This window comes from Pseudophryne corroboree, chromosome 5 (assembly GCF_028390025.1).
Source record: "Pseudophryne corroboree isolate aPseCor3 chromosome 5, aPseCor3.hap2, whole genome shotgun sequence".
Taxonomy (NCBI): Eukaryota; Metazoa; Chordata; class Amphibia; order Anura; family Myobatrachidae; genus Pseudophryne; species Pseudophryne corroboree.
This window is the reverse complement of record NC_086448.1, coordinates 123,020,722-123,038,803: the sequence shown is the minus strand read 5'-3', so window position 1 is coordinate 123,038,803 and position 18,082 is coordinate 123,020,722. Positions and strand designations below refer to the sequence as shown.

Below are 18,082 nucleotides of genomic sequence, written 5' to 3'. Positions count from 1 at the left end.
TGCACGGTCCTATAATTCACTTTCACAAGTGCATATTCCACCCGTAAAGACAGGATTTTGGTACTTACCGGTAAATCCATTTCTCCGATTCCACAGGGGACATTGGATGATCTTTACGGTGGGGTATAGATGGTGGACCAGTGGGAGCCTGGCACGTTAAAATAAGATTTTACTTACCGATAAATCTATTTCTCGTAGTCCGTAGTGGATGCTGGGGACTCCGTAAGGACCATGGGGATATAGCGGCTCCGCAGGAGACAGGGCACAATAATAAAAGCTTTAGGATCAGGTGGTGTGCACTGGCTCCTCCCCCTATGACCCTCCTCCAAGCCTCAGTTAGGATACTGTGCCCGGACGAGCGTGCATAATAAGGAAGGATATTGAATCCCGGGTAAGACTCATACCAGCCACACCAATTACACCGTACAACCTGTGATCTGAACCCAGTTAACAGTATGATAACAACGAAGGAGCCTCTGACAAGATGGCTCACAACAAGAATAACCCGATTTTTTTAACAATAACTATGTACAAGTATTGCAGACAATCCGCACTTGGGATGGGCGCCCAGCATCCACTACGGACTACGAGAAATAGATTTATCGGTAAGTAAAATCTTATTTTCTCTGACGTCCTAGTGGATGCTGGGGACTCCGTAAGGACCATGGGGATTATACCAAAGCTCCCAAACGGGCGGGAGAGTGCGGATGACCCTGCAGCACCGAATGAGAGACTCCATGTCCTCCTCAGCCAGGGTATCAAATTTGTAGAATTTAGCAAACGTGTTTGCCCCTGACCAAGTAACTGCTCGGCAAAGTTGTAAAGCCGAGACCCCTCGGGCAGTCGCCCAAGATGAGCCCCCTTCCTTTTGGAATGGGCTTTTACAGATTTTGGCTGTGGCAGGCCTGCCACAGAATGTGTAAACTGAATTGTATTACAAATCCAGCGAGCAATCGTCTGCTTAGAAGCAGGAGCACCCATCTTGTTGGGTGCATACAGGCTAAACAGCGAGTCAGATTTTCTGACTCCAGCCGTCCTGGAAACATATTTTTCAGGGCCCTGACAACGTCAAGTAACTTGGAGTCCTCCAAGTCCCTAGTACCCGCAGGTACCACAATAGGTTGGTTCATGTGAAAAACAGAAAACACCTTAAGGAGAAATTGAGGACGAGTCCTCAATTCTGCCCTGTCAGAATGAAAAATTAAGTAAGGGCTTTATATATGATAAAGCCGCCAATTCTGACACACGCCTGGCTGAAGCCAGGGCTAATAGCATCGTCACCTTCCATGTGAGATATTTTAAGTCCACAGTGGTGAGTGGTTCAAACCAATGTGACTTTAGGAAACTCAAAACAACATTGAGATCCCAAGGTGCCACTGGGGCACAAAATGAGGCTGTATATGCAGTACCCCTTTTACAAACATCTGAACGTCAGGCACTAAAGCCAGTTCTTTCTGGAAGAAATTCGACAGGGCCGAAATTTGAACCTTAATGGACCCTAATTTTAGGCCCATAGACAGTCCTGTTTTCAGGAAATGTAGGAAACGACCCAGTTGGAATTCCTCTGTAGGGGCCTTCTTGGCCTCACACCACGCAACATATCTTCACCAAATGCGGTGAAAATGTTTCGCGGTTACATCCTTCCTGTCTTTGACCAGGGTAGGGATGACTTCATCTGGAATGCCCTTTCAGGATCCGGCGTTCAACCGCCATGCCGTCAAACGCGGCCGCGGTAAGTCTTGGAACAGACAAGGCCCCTGCTGGAGCAGGTCCTTTCTTAAAGGTAGAGGCCACGGGTCTTCCGTGAACATCTCTTGACGTTTCGGGTACCAAGTCCTTCTTGGCCAATCCGGAACCACGAGTATCGTTCTTACTCATCTCCCTCTTATGATTCTCAGTACTTTTGGTATGAGAGGCATAGGAGGGAACACATACTCTGACTGGTACACCCACAGTGTTACCAGAGCGTCCACCGCTATTGCCTGAGGGTCCCTTGACCTGGCGCAATATCTGTCTAGTTTTTTGTTCAGGCGGGACGCCATCATGTCCACCTTTGTTTTTTCCCAACGGTTTACAATCATGTGGAAGACTTCCCGATGAAGTCCCCACTCTCCCGGGTAGAGGTCATGCCTGCTGAGGAAGTCTGCTTCCACTCCCGGAATGAACACTGCTGAGAGTGTTATCACATGATTTTTCGCCCAGCGAAGAATCCTTGTAGTTTCTGCCATTTCCCTCCTGCTTCTTGTGCCGCCCTGTTTACGTGGGCGACTGCCGTGATGTTGTCCCACTGGATCAATACCGGCTGACCTTGAAGCAGAGGTCTTGCTAAGCTTAGAGCATTGTAAATTGCCCTTAGCTCCAGTATATTTATGTGGAGAGAAGTCTCCAGACTTGATCACACTCTCTGGAAATTTTTTCCTTGTGTGACTGCTCCCCAGCCACTCAGGCTGGCATCCGTGGTCACCAGGACCCAGTCCTGAATGCCGAATCTGCGGCCCTTTCATAGATGAGCACTCTGCAGCCACCGCAGAAGAAACACCCTTGTCCTTGGAGACAGGGTTATCCGCTGATGCATCTGAAGATGCGATCCGGACCATTTTTCCAGCAGATCCCACGGAAAGGTTCTTGCGTGAAATCTACCGAATGGGATCGCTTTGTAAGAAACCACCATTTTTCACAGGATCCTTGTGCAATGATGCACTGATACTTTTCCTGGTTTTAGGAGGTTCCTGACTAGCTCGGATAACTCCCTGGCTTTCTTCTCCGGGAGAAAACATCCTTTTCTGGACTGTGTCCAGAATCATCCCTAGGAACAGTAGACGTGTCGTCGGAAAAAACTGCGATTTTGGAATATTTAGAATCCACTCGTGCTGTCGTAGAACTACTTAAGATAGTGCTACTCCGACCTCCAACTGTTCTCTGGACCTTGCCTTTAATCAGGAAAGCGTCCATATTTCTTTTAAGAAGAATCATCATTTCGGCCATTACCTTGGTAAAGACCCGGGGTGCCGTGGACAATCCAAACGGCAGCGTCTGAACTGATAGTGACAGTTCTGTACCACGAACCTGAGGTACCCTTGGTGAGAAGGCAAATTTGGACATGTAGGTAAGCGTCCCTGATATCCAGTGACACCATATCGTCCCCTTCTTCCTGGTTCGCTATCACTACTCTGAGTGACTCCATCTTGATTTGAACGCTTGTATGTAAGTGTTCAAATATTTCAGATCTCACCGAGCCGTCTGGCTTCAGTACCACAATATAGTGTGGAATAATACCCCTTCCCTTGTTGTAGAAGGGGTACTTTGATTATCACCTGCTGGGAATACAGCCTGTGAATTGTTCCCAATACTGCCTCCCTGTCGGAGGGAGACGTTGGTAAAGCAGACTTCAGGAACTTGTGAGGGGAGACGTCTCGAATTTCCAATGTACACCTGGGATACTACGTGTAGGATCCAGGAGTCCACTTGTGAGTGAGCCCCCTGCGTGCTGAAACTCTTGAGATGACCCCCTACCGCACCTGAGTCCGCTTGTACTGCCCCAGCGTCATGCTGCGGACTTGGCAGAAGCTGTGGAGGGCTTCTGTTCCTGGGAATGGGCTGCCTGCTGCAGTCTTCTTCCCTTTCCTCTACCCCTGGGCAGATATGACTGGCCCTTTTGCCCGCCTGCCCTTATGGGGACGAAAGGACTGAGACTGAAAAGACTGTGTCCTTTTCTGCTGAGATGTGACTTGGGGTAACAAAAGGTGGATTTTTCAGCTGTTGCCATGGCCACCAGGTCCGATGGACCGCCCCTTTATACGGCAATACTTCCATGTGCCGTCTGGAATCTGCATCACCTGACCACTGTCGTGTCTTCGTCTGGCAGATATGGACATCACATTTACTCTTGATGCCAGAATGCAAATATCCCTCTGCGCATCTCGCATATATAGAAATGCATCTATAGTCAATAAAATCTTGTCCCTGTCAAGGGTATCAATATTTTCAGTCAGGAAATCCGACCAAGCCCCCTCATCGCTGCACATCCAGGCTGAGGCGATTGCTGGTCGTAGTATAACACCAGTATGTGTGTATATACTTTTAGGATATTTTTCAGCTTCCTATCAGCTGGCTCCTTGAGGGCTGCCGTATCTGGAGACGGTAACGCCCCTTGTTTTTATAAGCGTGTGAGCGCCTTATCCACCCTAAGGTGTGTTTCCCAACTCGCCCTAACTTCTGGCGGGAAAAGGTATACCGCCAATAATTTTCTATCGGAGGAAACCCACGTATCATCACACACTTCATTTAATTTATCTGATTCAGGAAAAACTACAAGTAGTTTATTCACACCCTACATAATACCCTTATTTGTGGTACTTGTAGTATCAGAAATATGTAACACCTCCTTCATTGCCCTTAACATGAAACGTGTGGCCCTAAAGGAAAATACGTTTGTTTATTCACAGTCGACACTGGAGTCAGTGTCCGTGTCTGTGTCTGTGTCAACCGACTGAGGTAAATGGGCGTTTTTACAAGCCCCCGACGGTGTCTGAGACGCCTGGACAGGTACTAATTTGTTTGCCGGCCGTCTCATGTCGTCAACCGACCTTGCAGCGTGTTGACATTATCACGTAATTCCTAAATAAGCCATCCATTCCAGTGTCGACTCCCTAGAGAGTGACATCACCAATACAGGCAATTTGCTCCGCCTCCTCACCAACATCGTCCTCCTACATGTCGACACACACGTACCGACACACAGCACACACACAGGGAATGCTCTGATAGAGGACAGGACCCCACTAGCCCTTTGGGGAGACAGAGGGAGAGTTTGCCAGCACACACCAAAAACGCTATAATTATACAGGGACAACCCCTTATACAAGTGTTTTCCCTTATAGCATTTTTATATATGTAATCATATCGCCAAATAAGTGCCCCCCCTCTCTGTTTTAACCCTGTTTCTGTAGTGCAGTGCAGGGGAGAGCCTGGGAGCCTTCCTCACAGCAGAGCTGAGCAGGAAAATGGCGCCGTGTGCTGAGGAGAATAGGCCCCGCCCCCTTTTCGGCGGGCTCTTCTCCCGGAGTTTGTGAGATCTGGCAGGGGTTAAATACATCCATATAGCCTCAAGGGCTATATGTGATGTATTTTAGCCATAAAAAGGTATTATACATTGCTGCCCAGGGCGCCCCCCCCAGCGCCCTGCACCCTCAGTGACAGTTGGTGACTGTTGGTGAAGTGTGCTGACAACAATGGCGCACAGCTGCAGTGCTGTGCGCTACCTTATGAAGACTGAAAGTCTTCTGCCGCCTGTTTCTGGATCTCTGGACCTCTTCAACTTCGGCATCTGCAAGGGGGGTCGGCGGCACGGCTCCGGGACGAACCCCAGGGTGAGACCTGTGTTCCGACTCCCTCTGGAGCTAATGGTGTCCAGTAGCCTAAGAAGCAAATCCATCCTGCACGCAGGTGAGTTTACTTCTCTCCCCTAAGTCCCTCGTAGCAGTGAGCCTGTTGCCAGCAGGTCTCACTGAAAGAAAAAAACCTAACTTAAACTTTTATTCTAAGCAGCTCAGGAGAGCCACCTAGATTGCACCCTTCTCGGCCGGGCACAAAAATCTAACTGAGGCTTGAAGGAGGGTCATAGGGGGAGGAGCCAGTGCACACCACCTGATCCTAAAGCTTTTATTATTGTGCCCTGTCTCCTGCGGAGCCGCTATATCCCCATGGTCCTTACGGAGTCCCCAGCATCCACTAGGACGTCAGAGAAATTTAGAATAGTGACTGGCTCCTCCCCTCTATGCCCTCCCCTACAGACCAGTTTGAAAACTGAGCCCGAGAGGCGATGGCTCGACATACTCGAACAGAGGAGTAGGTGAATTCCAGAAACAGGAAACAGGAAAACAAGGTTAACCCAAACAACAACAATCACAACCGTAATGGTCACCAGTCAATTGAACCGGAGAAAAAAAATTCTCCAACAATCTTCTAACCTGAGGAAAAGAAAAAAAACACAAGAAAAAAAAGAAAACGCCCAGAGCTGGGAGGGCGTCCAGTGTCCCCTGTGGAATCGGAGAAATGGATTTACCGGTAAGTACCAAAATACCATTTTCTCCTTCATCCACTAGGGGACACTGGAGGATCTTTACGGTGGGGACGTCCCAGAGCTCCAAACACGGGCGGGAAAGCGCTGAGTTCTGAAGCACCGCTCGGCCAAACTGAGAAGCCAAAGCTGCAAAGGTATCAAATTTGTAGAACTTGTTGCTGTGCACAACTGTGTCAGAGTACTCCTCTAACAGCCACCCAGGAAAAGCCACTGGAACTCGTGGAGTGGGCCGAAACCGAATTCGGTGGTGGAAGAGAGGCTGGGAGATAAGCTTGCCTAATGGTAAATTTGATCCAACGAACCAAAGTTTGTTTTGAGGCCAGCCAACCAGCATCATAGAGAATGAAAAGAGTATCAGTCTTGTGCAAATCAGCTGTAAACACGTAGGGCCCGAACTACATCCAGGAATCTCGAGAAGGAGAATCGTCTGATAGCACCGCTACTACAATAGGTTGATTGATGTGAAATGCTGAAACAACCTTAGGTAGAAATGGCCTATGGAGTGCGGAGTTCCGCTCTGTCCTCATGAAATAGTAAATATGGAGGACAGCACGACAGAGCTCCTAATTCGGAAACCCGCTACGCCGAAGCCAGAAGTAAAACTACCTTCCACGTAAGAAATTCCAACTCCACCGATTCCAGTGGTTCAAATAAAGATGACTGTCAAAAGGTTAGAACCGTGTTCAGATCCCAAGGCGCTGTAGGAGGGATAAATGTATGTTTAAGGCAGATAACCCCCTGAAGGAAGGTCTGTACTTCCAGGAGAAAGGGCAATTTTCTCTGGGGGAAAAATGGAAAGGGTGGAGACTTGAACCTTGAGAGAACCAATACTTAATCCAGCTAAGAAACCAGCCTGGAGGAAAAGGAGAAGCGTAGGCAATGCAAAAGTAGAACCAGAACACTGATGCTGCTCACACTAAGAGATGTAGGCTTTCCATATGCGATAATAGTGCTTTGAGGTGACTTCCTTTCTAGCACTCATCATCGTAGGGACAACTAGTGATGAAATTCTTTTGCTTTAGGATTTCCCTTTCAACAGCCACACCGTCAAACGTAGCCACTGTAAGTTTGGATAAACGAAAGGTCCCTGCATTAGCAGATCCTGTCGTAGAGGTAGAGGTCATGGGTCGTCTATGAGTAAGTAATGTAGGTCGCTGTGCTACGTTCTTCGAGGCCAGTCTGGCGCCACGAGGAGGACCCGGACCTTTTCTCGTTTTTTTTTTTTTTTTTTAATATTAGATTTTTATTGAAATTTTGTACATATTATACGTACAGTTGAGTTTGTAAGTAAACAAAAAAATAAAATAAAACAGAAATAGGGGAAAAGACAAGTACATAACATAACATAACTAATTAAGACAAGGGAAAGGAAGGTTAGGTATCAGGGACATCTGTAAATAGCACTAAAATCAGAGTGTAAACATAGTGAAAGTGGGGAGATCTGAAACCCGTAGTGAATTGAGCTAAGTTAAGTTAAGTTAGGAGCCATCTTGATTTGGGGAGTTAAGCTCAGAAGGGTCGGGTGGGGCAGTCACAATACCGAGTAAACTACTTTGGCCTGATTTTTCTCTATATAGTAACCACTTATCCCATTTCCTACTTGTCTCAGGAGTCCCGGGGGGAAATCCGCCCTCCGACGTTTCAAACACATAGTGTTGATGAACTTTTTGTTCTATCATTAATAACGTGGGAACGACCGCCGACTTCCATTTGGAGGCAATGGCGGCCTTAGTTGCTATAAGTATGTGACCTAAAAGATATCTATCGTTGTTAGACATATCGCCACTGTAATAATGAAATAGTGCTATTAGGGGGTCAGGTGCGAGGGGTACTCCCAGGACAAGCGACATAAAAAGAAACACATCTCTCCACAGAGACCGGATTGTTGGACATAGCCAAAAAATGTGTAGGATATCCCCCACCATTCCACAGTTCCTCCAGCAACAGGCAGAGACCTCAGGCCAAATCTTATGTAAACGTTCCGGTGTAAAGTACACCCTATGTACCAGTTTATAATACATTTCACAGTGATTTGTACATTTAGAGATTTTAAAGCAGGATTGAAAGATAGTTTTCCAAATATCCTCGGTGAAGACCGCAGGGAGGTCTCTTTCCCATTTGGTCTGTGAGGGGAAGACCCCACTCCGGGCCTCGGTCACGAGGTACTGGTACCATCTGGAGATACCACCTTTATTTCTGACAGGCAATAGGAGTGACATCAGCAATTTAGAGGGGCCAGTATGGGGGACTCGATTGGGGGAAGAACTTTGAAGCCAATGCCTCAATTGTAGATATCTGTGGAAATCTTGTTTAGGTACCTGGAATTGTTCCTGCAGTAGGGAAAATGGGACCAATACACCATCCCGTAGGACATCTTTCAGGGTAATTAGGCCTCTGTCCCGCCAATGGTGTAGGTGAAGGTCTGGAATCAATGTGGCTATGGTGTGGAGAGACAATTGGGGGGAGGGGAGGGCTCCGGGGGGGAGGGACTTAGTTACAGTTTTCCATGCTAACAGCGTTGCCTGAACTGCCGAGTTATCCAGCCCTTCTATAGGGATAGAAGCTGTAGGCAGCCAAAGCAAGTCAGATAGTGTAAGGGGGGAGACAGCACTCCTTTCCAGTGACACCCATGGTTTTGGGGTGTCTTGAGTGAACCAGTCTCTGGCCTGAGCGAGTAAACAGGCATTATGGTATCTCTCTAGGTCTGGGTAGGCCACTCCCCCGTCACACTTCCGCGCAACTAGGGTGGATTTTGCTATCCTCGGTTTTGAGCCCCCCCAAACATAGTTTGATAGTAAACGGTTAAATCTATTGCAAATATCTTTAGGGAAGGTCCTGGGAATGGTACGAAAAAGGTACATCAGTTTGGGTAAGAGCACCATCTTCGCAGCCGCTATCCGTCCAACCCAGGAAACCTCCTGCATCATCCAGTCTTTAATAAATAGCTCAAATGTTCTAAAAAGGGGGTCATAGTTACATCCCATTAAATCTCGCCCTCTGGAGATTTGCACACCCAGGTATTTAAGTGACCTGAGTTGCCATGCGTATTTGTAGGTCAACTTTAGGCGCCTAAGAACGACATCCGACATGTTCAAAGGAAGGGCCTCCGTCTTAGTGGTGTTTAGCTTATAATAGGAGATCGCTGCATAGGAGTCTAGGAGAGAGTGTAAATGTGGTAGTGACGAATCAGGGTCGCTAAGGCATACTAAGATATCGTCAGCAAAAAGACATATTTTATGATGCTTCCCTTCTATCACGGGGCCAACAATGGGGTCTTGGGTCCTGATTCTCTCCGCCAAGGGCTCAATCGCCAGCACAAAAATGAGGGGTGAAAGGGGGCAGCCCTGACGTGTCCCATTTGTGATGTTGAATGGATATGAATTGCAACCATTGGTGAACACCGAGGCCGATGGGGAGGAGTACAAGGCCAATATGGAGTCGAGTATCCTGCCTGAAAATCCAAAGCAGTCCAGGGTTGCCCGTAGATAGTCCCAGTGCAGCCTATCAAAAGCCTTCTCTGCGTCTAGCGAGAGAAGCAAGAGAGGCTCGTCCCGTGCTTGACAGCGTTCAATCAAATTGATAACCCTCCGTGTGTTATCGGATGCTTGCCTTCCAAGAACAAAGCCTACCTGGTCAGGGTTAATTAGATTGGGTAGGAGTGGGGATATCCTATTTGCAACTAGCTTAGCGAACAATTTAAGATCCGCGTTTAGGAGTGCTATCGGGCGGTAGTTCTGGACAACCGCAGGAGATTTACCCGCCTTAGGGATGGTGACTATACGGGCCTCTAGCATCTCTTTCGGGAAGCATGTGGAGTCTGAGGCTTCGTTGAAGACTGAAACTAAAAGCGGGGCAAGAGTAGACTTAAAAGTTTTATAAAAGATGGCGGGGTATCCGTCTGGGCCCGGGGCCTTGTTTACTGGACAGGATTCAATAGCTGCCACAACTTCCTCATGTGACCAGGGCAAACTAAGGGATTCAAGGGTCTGAGGGTCAATGGTGGGGAGGGACAACCTCTCCAAGAAGCCAGTAATATCTACCAAGGAGGGCTGGGGGGTATCGGGATCCCCTTTAAGGTTGTACAACTGTGCATAGTATTCGGCGAACGCATTTGCTATCTCTCCTGGGTCGGTTACTTTAACTCCCGATGCAGTATATACAGCATGTATGCGTTCTTTAGCTCTACGTCCCCTTAGTTTACGCGCCAGCAAGCGTCCCGCTCTGTTACCAAGTCTATAATATTGTTGGTTGAGTCGCTGCAAGTTGCGATGAACCTCCGCTAGGGCAAATATGTTCACTTTGTCGCGGGCAGCAAGGAGTTCCTTAAAGAGGGCTTTATTATTGGGGTCATTTTTGTGTGCGGTTTCCAGGCGAGCAGTCTCCCGTTCGGCCAAGGCCTGTCTACTTTTATACTCCCGTTTATGTCTAGCCGCTATTTGGATTGCAGAGCCTCTGACCACTGCTTTCAGAGAACACCAATGGTTGAAAACGTTTGTGTCCTTGGGGCAGTTAGTATCTAAGTATAGGTCTAAAGATTGCTGAATGGCCTGGCGAGCCTCAGGGCGGGATAAAAGGTGCGGGCCCAATCTCCAGGGGCCATGGGGGACCACTCTCTTGTTGGCCTCCCAGTTCACAACGAGTGGTGAGTGGTCTGACCAAGACATGGGTAGTATATCTACCTTATTAATGGCTGCTAGTGTCCACCTATCGACTAACGCCAAGTCTATTCTGGAGTATGAACTGTGAACGTGGGAAAAGAAGGTGTAATCACGTTCTGCAGGGTGTTTAGCTCTCCATGCATCGTATAATGAATATTCAGCTAACAATTGGCCAAATCTGCCTGAGGGGTCCTGGGCCGGACTGCTACGTAAAATTCGGGTTGGGCGAGAGCGATCCATATTAGGGTCTAGCACCATGTTGAAATCTCCGAGGATCAACAGGGCTCCTTTCATATGCTCTTGAAGAGTTTTACAGAAGATTCTAAGGAATTTTATTTGTTTGATATTGGGGGCGTAGCAGGAGACCAGAGTGGTCTCCACATTGTCCAGTTGACCTACTAAAATTAAATATCTCCCGTCAGGGTCTTCATATTTAGAGGACAGGACAAACGGGCAGTGTTGTGCTATGAGAAGGGCAACGCCGGCTTTCTTGGTGGGTCCATTTGCAGTGTAGCAAAGGGGGTAGCGTGAGTTAGTGAAGAGGGGAGGGTTCTGACTCTGAAAATGGGTTTCCTGAACAGCCACTACTTGTGCTCTTAGGTTATAAAAATAGTTCAAGGCTACTCTACGTTTTTGAGGAGAGTTAAGCCCCTTGGCATTAATGGAGACTATCTTCACCATATTCAATTATAGGAGAAACCGATACCTCTGATGACCAATATCTGTATTGAGACCAGTATACCTGATAGGGAGGGGGGAGACATATAGGAATAGGTGTGGGGAGACAAACATAAAATATTGGACAAAACTAAACTAAATTGATCTCTCATGAGATCACATCCAGTCGCCATACTAAGGCAACTGTGTAGGCTAAGGGAGGGGTTAGTGGCATAACTCCCACCCACTGCCATACTTATTCTCTTTAACCAAGAATATAAAGACATCCTGATAACATATTAACAGATGTATGCACTTCTGTACATACAGAACCTGAAGAGCCAATACCGCGGGACACATGTGCTCTAACAGAAAGAGAAACTAGCAAAACCCAGAACTATTACTACTAACATGAGAACTGAGCCAGCGGCTCGTATAGCTTATCCCGCTTTAAGAACTAATCCCACAGGTCAGTATAATATAAACGGTCATATCCAGAGGGGCGTCAGGCACAAGTCCCCACCGAGAAAAAAGAGCAGCTAATTAAGCCTAGTAGGGAATCATTGAAACGCTTCAAAACATGCATATTACTTTCGCATTGTCCAGCGCCCCCCATCTCAGCAGACTATGACCCTTTTTGTATGGGATAGGGCCTTTATCTGAAGAGTCACTGGGGTCGTAACATTCTTACTATAACGGTAAAGTATCTGTCTCGGAGCCAGCATCCTCATTTCACCGACGACCAGTCCTGCTGAAGACGTCGGGGGGAGGATCCCGCCGTGGGTTCCGTGATGTTCCAAGATTTAAGCAGCTTTTCACCTTCATCTGCAGTGGAGATAGAAACAGTGGAGCCTTCCCGGTGGATCAGCAGCTTGGTGGGGAAACCCCATCTATATGGGATGTCAGCCTTTCTGAGGGCCGTAGTGATCTGGTGAAATGATCGCCGCTTATATAGAGTGGCCGCAGATAGATCCCCAAAGAGTTGAAGTCCTTGTAGGGCTGAAGATGTATCAGATGTCGGTCTGGATGCTTTCAATAAAGCCTCTTTTACATGGAAGTAGTGCATCTTCATGAGGACGTCTCTTGGCGCGTCTCCTGGGGCCGCTCTGGCCTTCGGTAGCCGGTGTATTCGGTCAATAATGAGGTCTGAAGATGTAAACTGAGGCATCAGGGCCTTAAAGATGGTCACCGTGTAGTCATGCAAACTACTGTGAGACACCGATTCGGGGACTCCGCGTAGCTTAAGATTGCTGCGACGCGATCTATCCTCCAGGTCCGTGACCTTGTCCCGTAAAAGCTTCACCTCAGCCTCCAATGCATCATGAGAGTCCAGTAGGATGTTATGGGACCCCACGACTTCTTCCATTTTAGTTTCCAAATGATCCGTACGACCTCCCAGATCATCTATAGATTGTTGGCACGCCGTTAAGGTGGTGCGGAACTCAGCTGCGACTTCCTCTTTAAAGCGGGTCAAAAGCAACTTCATAGTGCCCACCGTGAGGGCCTCCCCGTCTCCAACCTTATCTAAGGACGTGGCTGACGGACGCACCTCCTGTGGCGGGGGGGTCTGAGGAACTGCTCCTGTCGTAGATGGCCCGGTGACTTTAGGGCCCGGCATTTTCGGGGATGGTTTGAAAAAAAGCTGCTGTGCCGGTTTTGACGGTTTGCTGCGCCTAGTGGGCATGATAAAGCCCAGGTGGAGATAGCTTAATGTATCCAAGCACTGAAGATGGAGAAACCGGGAGACTCCACTTTTCCAGGAGCTAACAAGACATCACGTGGATAACGGCAGAGGTGGGAGAAATTTCTTGGATTACATCGGTGTGAGCGGTGCAGACAGGGCCATTGCGCTTGTGACCCTCACTTTAAGCAATGTATTCCTGGCCGTCTCAGGAGCAGGGTCAGGGGGGGTTGTACTCCCCTCGTCAGAAAAGATTCCACCCCAGATAGGTATGGAACGGTCGTGGTAGGGACAGGGGTCGCTCCCTTTTTTATTTACCCTTTTCTGCCTTGGTGTGTTAGGCCTTTATATTTATATTTCAGCCCCCGTGGAGGTTGAAGATTGTGGGAGGTAGGTCTGCTCCTCAGGCTCCTCTGGCCAGCCACCCACGGCCGTGGGAAGCCACTCTGGAAAGCGAGGGGCAAGGGTGTTCTTCAGGGGGGGGGGGATCCCTCCACCACCCACCAAGGGCAGCACTCACCCCAGGGCACAGACAGGTGGTATAGGCAGGCCGGGTGCTAGCAGGGAGCGCACCTGCAGCAATTGTTGTTTTTCTTTCTGAGCCCCAGTCAGTCTGAAATCGGAGGGCGCCCGCAGCGGCTCCCGGCGGACGCCGGGTGCAGTTTACAGGGAGGGAGGAGAGGCCCGCCGTCTGCTCGGCCGAGCCGGGTCTGGGTTCACACTCACCCGGGGGGCCGTCCGCCGTCTCCTCCTTGCTGCAGCCGGATCGCGTCTCCAGCTCCCGTCCCTCAAGATGGCCGCCGCTCTCGTGACGGAGCTCGTCAGGCAGCTCCGATCCGGGGCTCACTTCTCCTCGTCACCCGGCGATGGGCACTGGTAGGTTGCAGGGGATACACCGAGTGGGTAGTGGTCGAGCGGGTCCTCCAGACGTCTCGGCAAGGCAGCCGCCCAGCCAGCGGATGTGATCCAAAATTGAGGTCCCGGCTTCGTGGCAGGGAGTAGGCCGCAATCCGCGGGAGCCAGAAAACCGGCTCCCCGATTCCGCAGCTCTACTTCCCTGCTTTCTCACTGCTTCAGCCCAACAGCTATGTGTCGCAGGGTCTGGTTTGGGATGTTGGGGAGGTTTTATTTGGTATTTAGCTCTCAGGTCCCTGAGAGCTCACTGAGACTGCTGCCTACTTGCTCAGCATCCAGGCCACGCCCCGACCTTTTCTCGTTTGATCCGCTTGAGTAGACGCAGTAACAGAGGAAAAAACGGAGGAAACAGATACACAAACTGGAAATTCCAAGAAACCATCAGTGCATCCACCGGGGGATCCCTGGTGCGAGAGCATTACCGAGGAAGTTTGTGGTTCCGTCTCGACGCCATGAGATCTGCTGAAGTCTCCATCGATTTACCAGTTGCTGAAAAACTTGAGGATGCAAATCCCATTCGCCCGGATGCATAACCTGACGACTTAGTAATCGGCCTCCCAGTTCTCCACTCCTGGTATGAACACTGCCAATATTGCCACTGCATACCTTTCGGCCCATAACAGGATCTTGGTTACTTCCTTCATAGCTGCCCTGCTGTGGGTTCCACCATCCTGATTTATGTATGCCACTGCTATGGCGTTGTCCGACTGCACACATACTGCACGCCCCTGTAGGTGATGAAACTACAATAGGAGAGCATCGTAGACAGCCCGAAGTTCCAGTATATTGATAGTAAGAATCCGTTCTTTTTGAGTCCAAATGCCCTGAATTGGCAATCCAGAGTCACCGCTCCCCATCCGCGGAGACTGGCATCGGTTGTGAGGAGCACCCAATCTGTGACAAATGTTCTCCCCTTGGACAGCCACCAAAAGCAGAGACAAAACGTGTTCTGGGTCGTAGCTGAACTATCTGATGCATGAAAAGATGCGAACCTGACCACTAAGAAAGGAGATCTATTTGAAAAGGCCGGGCATGGAATCTGCCGTATTGTACTGCCTCGAAGGCTGCTACCATCTTTCCTAGTAGTTGAATGCACAAATTAATGGATATTCTGCGATGCTAAAGGACCAGACGAACCATTTCCTAAATGGAAATTCGATCAGACAGAAACGGCGCTAGGTATAGGAAGAAAAATATCTACTCCCCTGTTCAAATGAGTTCCTTGTTATCTTCACAGGTGAGGGTTCGATAACATGAAAGAGAAAACAAGCACAAGAAAATAGTGTAATCCTGTTACAATATTCCACAGTATTTCAACAAATCTTGATAGATTCCTGGAACTCTACCACCACCATTCCTATATGTACTATTACCGGGGTTGCCCCCTGCACAAAACACTCACAACCGAGTGCTGGTTTAATAAGCTTAAAAAATAAGAATTTACTCACCGGTAATTCTATTTCTCGTAGTCCGTAGTGGATGCTGGGAACTCCGTAAGGACCATGGGGATAGCGGGCTCCGAAGGAGGCTGGGCACTCTAGAAAGATCTTAGACTACCTGGTGTGCACTGGCTCCTCCCACTATGACCCTCCTCCAAGCCTCAGTTAGGTACTGTGCCCGGACGAGCGTACACAATAAGGAAGGATTTTGAATCCCGGGTAAGACTCATACCAGCCACACCAATCACACCGTACAACTCGTGATATGAAACACAGTTAACAGTATGAAACAATAGAGCCTCTCAACAGATGGCTCAACAATAACCCGATTTAGTTAACCATAACTATGTACAAGTATTGCAGATAAACCGCACTTGGGATGGGCGCCCAGCATCCACTACGGACTACGAGAAATAGAATTACCGGTGAGTAAATTCTTATTTTCTCTAACGTCCTAGTGGATGCTGGGAACTCCGTAAGGACCATGGGGATTATACCAAAGCTCCCAAACGGGCGGGAGAGTGCGGATGACTCTGCAGCACTGAATGAGAGAACTCCAGGTCCTCCTCAGCCAGGGTATCAAATTTGTAGAATTTTTGCAAACGTGTTTGCCCCTGACCAAGTAGCTGCTCGGCAAAATTGTAAAGCCGAGACGTCTCGGGCAGCCGCCCAAGATGAGCCCACCTTCCTTGTGGAATGGGCATTGACAGATTTTGGCTGTGGCAGGCCTGCCACAGTATGTGCAAGCTGAATTGTACTACAAATCCAACAAGCAATAGTCTGCTTAGAAGCAGGAGCACCCAGCTTGTTAGGTGCATATAGGATAAACAGCGAGTCAGATTTTCTGACTCTAGCCGTTCTGGAAACATATATTTTCAGTGCCCTGACAACGTCTAGCAACTTGGAGTCCTCCAAGTCCCTAGTAGCCTAGGCACCACAATAGGCTGGTTCAGGTGAAACGCTGACACCACCTTTGGGAGAAACTGGGGACGAGTCCTCAATTCTGCCCTATCCATATGGAAAATCAAATAAGGGCTTTTACAAGACAAAGCCGCCAACTTTGATACTCGCCTGGCAGAAGCCAAGGCCAATAACATAACCACCTTCCACGTGAGATATTACAGATCCACGGTTTTTAGTGGTTCAAACCAATGTGATTTTAAGAAACAACACCACGTTGAGATCCCAAGGTGCCACAGGAGGCACAAACGGGGGCTGACTCTGCAGCACTCCTTTTATAAATGTCTGAACTTCAGGTACTGAAGCTAGTTCTTTTTGAAAGAAAATCGACAGAGCCGAGATCTGTACCTTAATGGAACCCAATTTAAGGCCCATAGTCACTCCTGCTTGCAGGAAATGCAGAAATCGACCTAGTTGAAATTCCTCTGTTGGGGCCCTTTCGGCCTCACACCATGCAACATATTTTCGCCATATGCGGTGATAATGAGTTGCTGTAACCTCTTTCCTGGCTTTAGTAAGCGTAGGAATGACTTCCTCCGGAATGCCCTTTTCCTTCAGGATCCGGCGTTCAACCGCCATGCCGTCAAACCCAGCCGCGGTAAGTCTTGGAACAGACAGGGCCCCTGCTGCCGCAGGTCCTGTCTGAGTGGCAGAGGCCATGGGTCCTCTGATATAAATTCTTGAAGTTCTGGGTACCAAGCTCTTCTTGGCCATCCACGAGTATCGTTCTTACTCCTCGCCTTCTTATTATTCTCAGTACCTTTGGTATGAGAGGCAGAGGGGAGAACACATAAACCGACTGGTACACCCACGGTGTTACCAGAGCGTCCATAGCTATCGCCTGAGGGCCCCTTGACCCGGTGCAATATCTTTTATAGCTTTTTGTTGAGGCGGGACGCCATCATGTCCACCTGTGGCCTTTCCCAATGGTGTACAATCCTATTGGAAGACTTCTGGAGGAAGTCCCCATTCTCCCGGGTGGAGGTCGTGTCTGTTGAGAAGATCTGCTTCCCAGTTGTCCACTCCGGGAATGAACACTGCTGACAGTGCTAACACATGATTTTCCGCCTATCGGAGAATCCTTGTGGCTTCTGCCATCGCCATCCTGCTTCTTGTGCCGCCCTGTTGGTTTACATGGGCGACTGCCGTGATGTTGTCTGATTGGATCAGTACCGGCTGGTTTTGAAGCAGAGGCCTTGCCGGCCTCAGGGCATTGTAAATGGCCCTCAGGTCCAGAATATTTATGTGTAGGGAAATAACCTGACTTGACCAAAGTCCCTGGAAATTTCTTCCCTGTGTGACTGCCTCCCAGCCTCAAAGGCTGGAATCCATGGTCACTAGGACCTAGTCCTGTATGCCGAACCTGCGGCCCTCTTGAAGATGGGCACTCTGCAGCCACCACAGTAGAGATACCCTGGTCCTTGGAGACAGGGTTATCAGTCTATGCATCGGAAGATGCGATCCGGACCACTTGTCCAACAGGTCCCTCTGAAAAGTTCTTGTATGGAACCTGCCTAATGGGATTGCTTCGTAGGAAGCTACCATTTTTCCCAGGACTCGCGTGCAATGATGCACCGCTACCTATTTTGGCTTCAGGAGGTCTCTGACTAGAGATGACAACTCCTTGGCTTTCTCCTCCGGGAGAAACACTATTTCTGGTTTATGTCCAGAACCATCCCCAGGAACAGTA

General features: G+C 48.9%; 1 protein-coding gene across 5 annotated transcripts in view; it reads right to left on the bottom strand.

Annotated features, from left to right (window-relative positions):
• The window catches only part of ACBD5 (acyl-CoA binding domain containing 5), a 117,788-nt gene that overhangs the window by 72,877 nt on the left and 26,829 nt on the right, over nt 1–18,082 (bottom strand). The window lies entirely within an intron of this gene.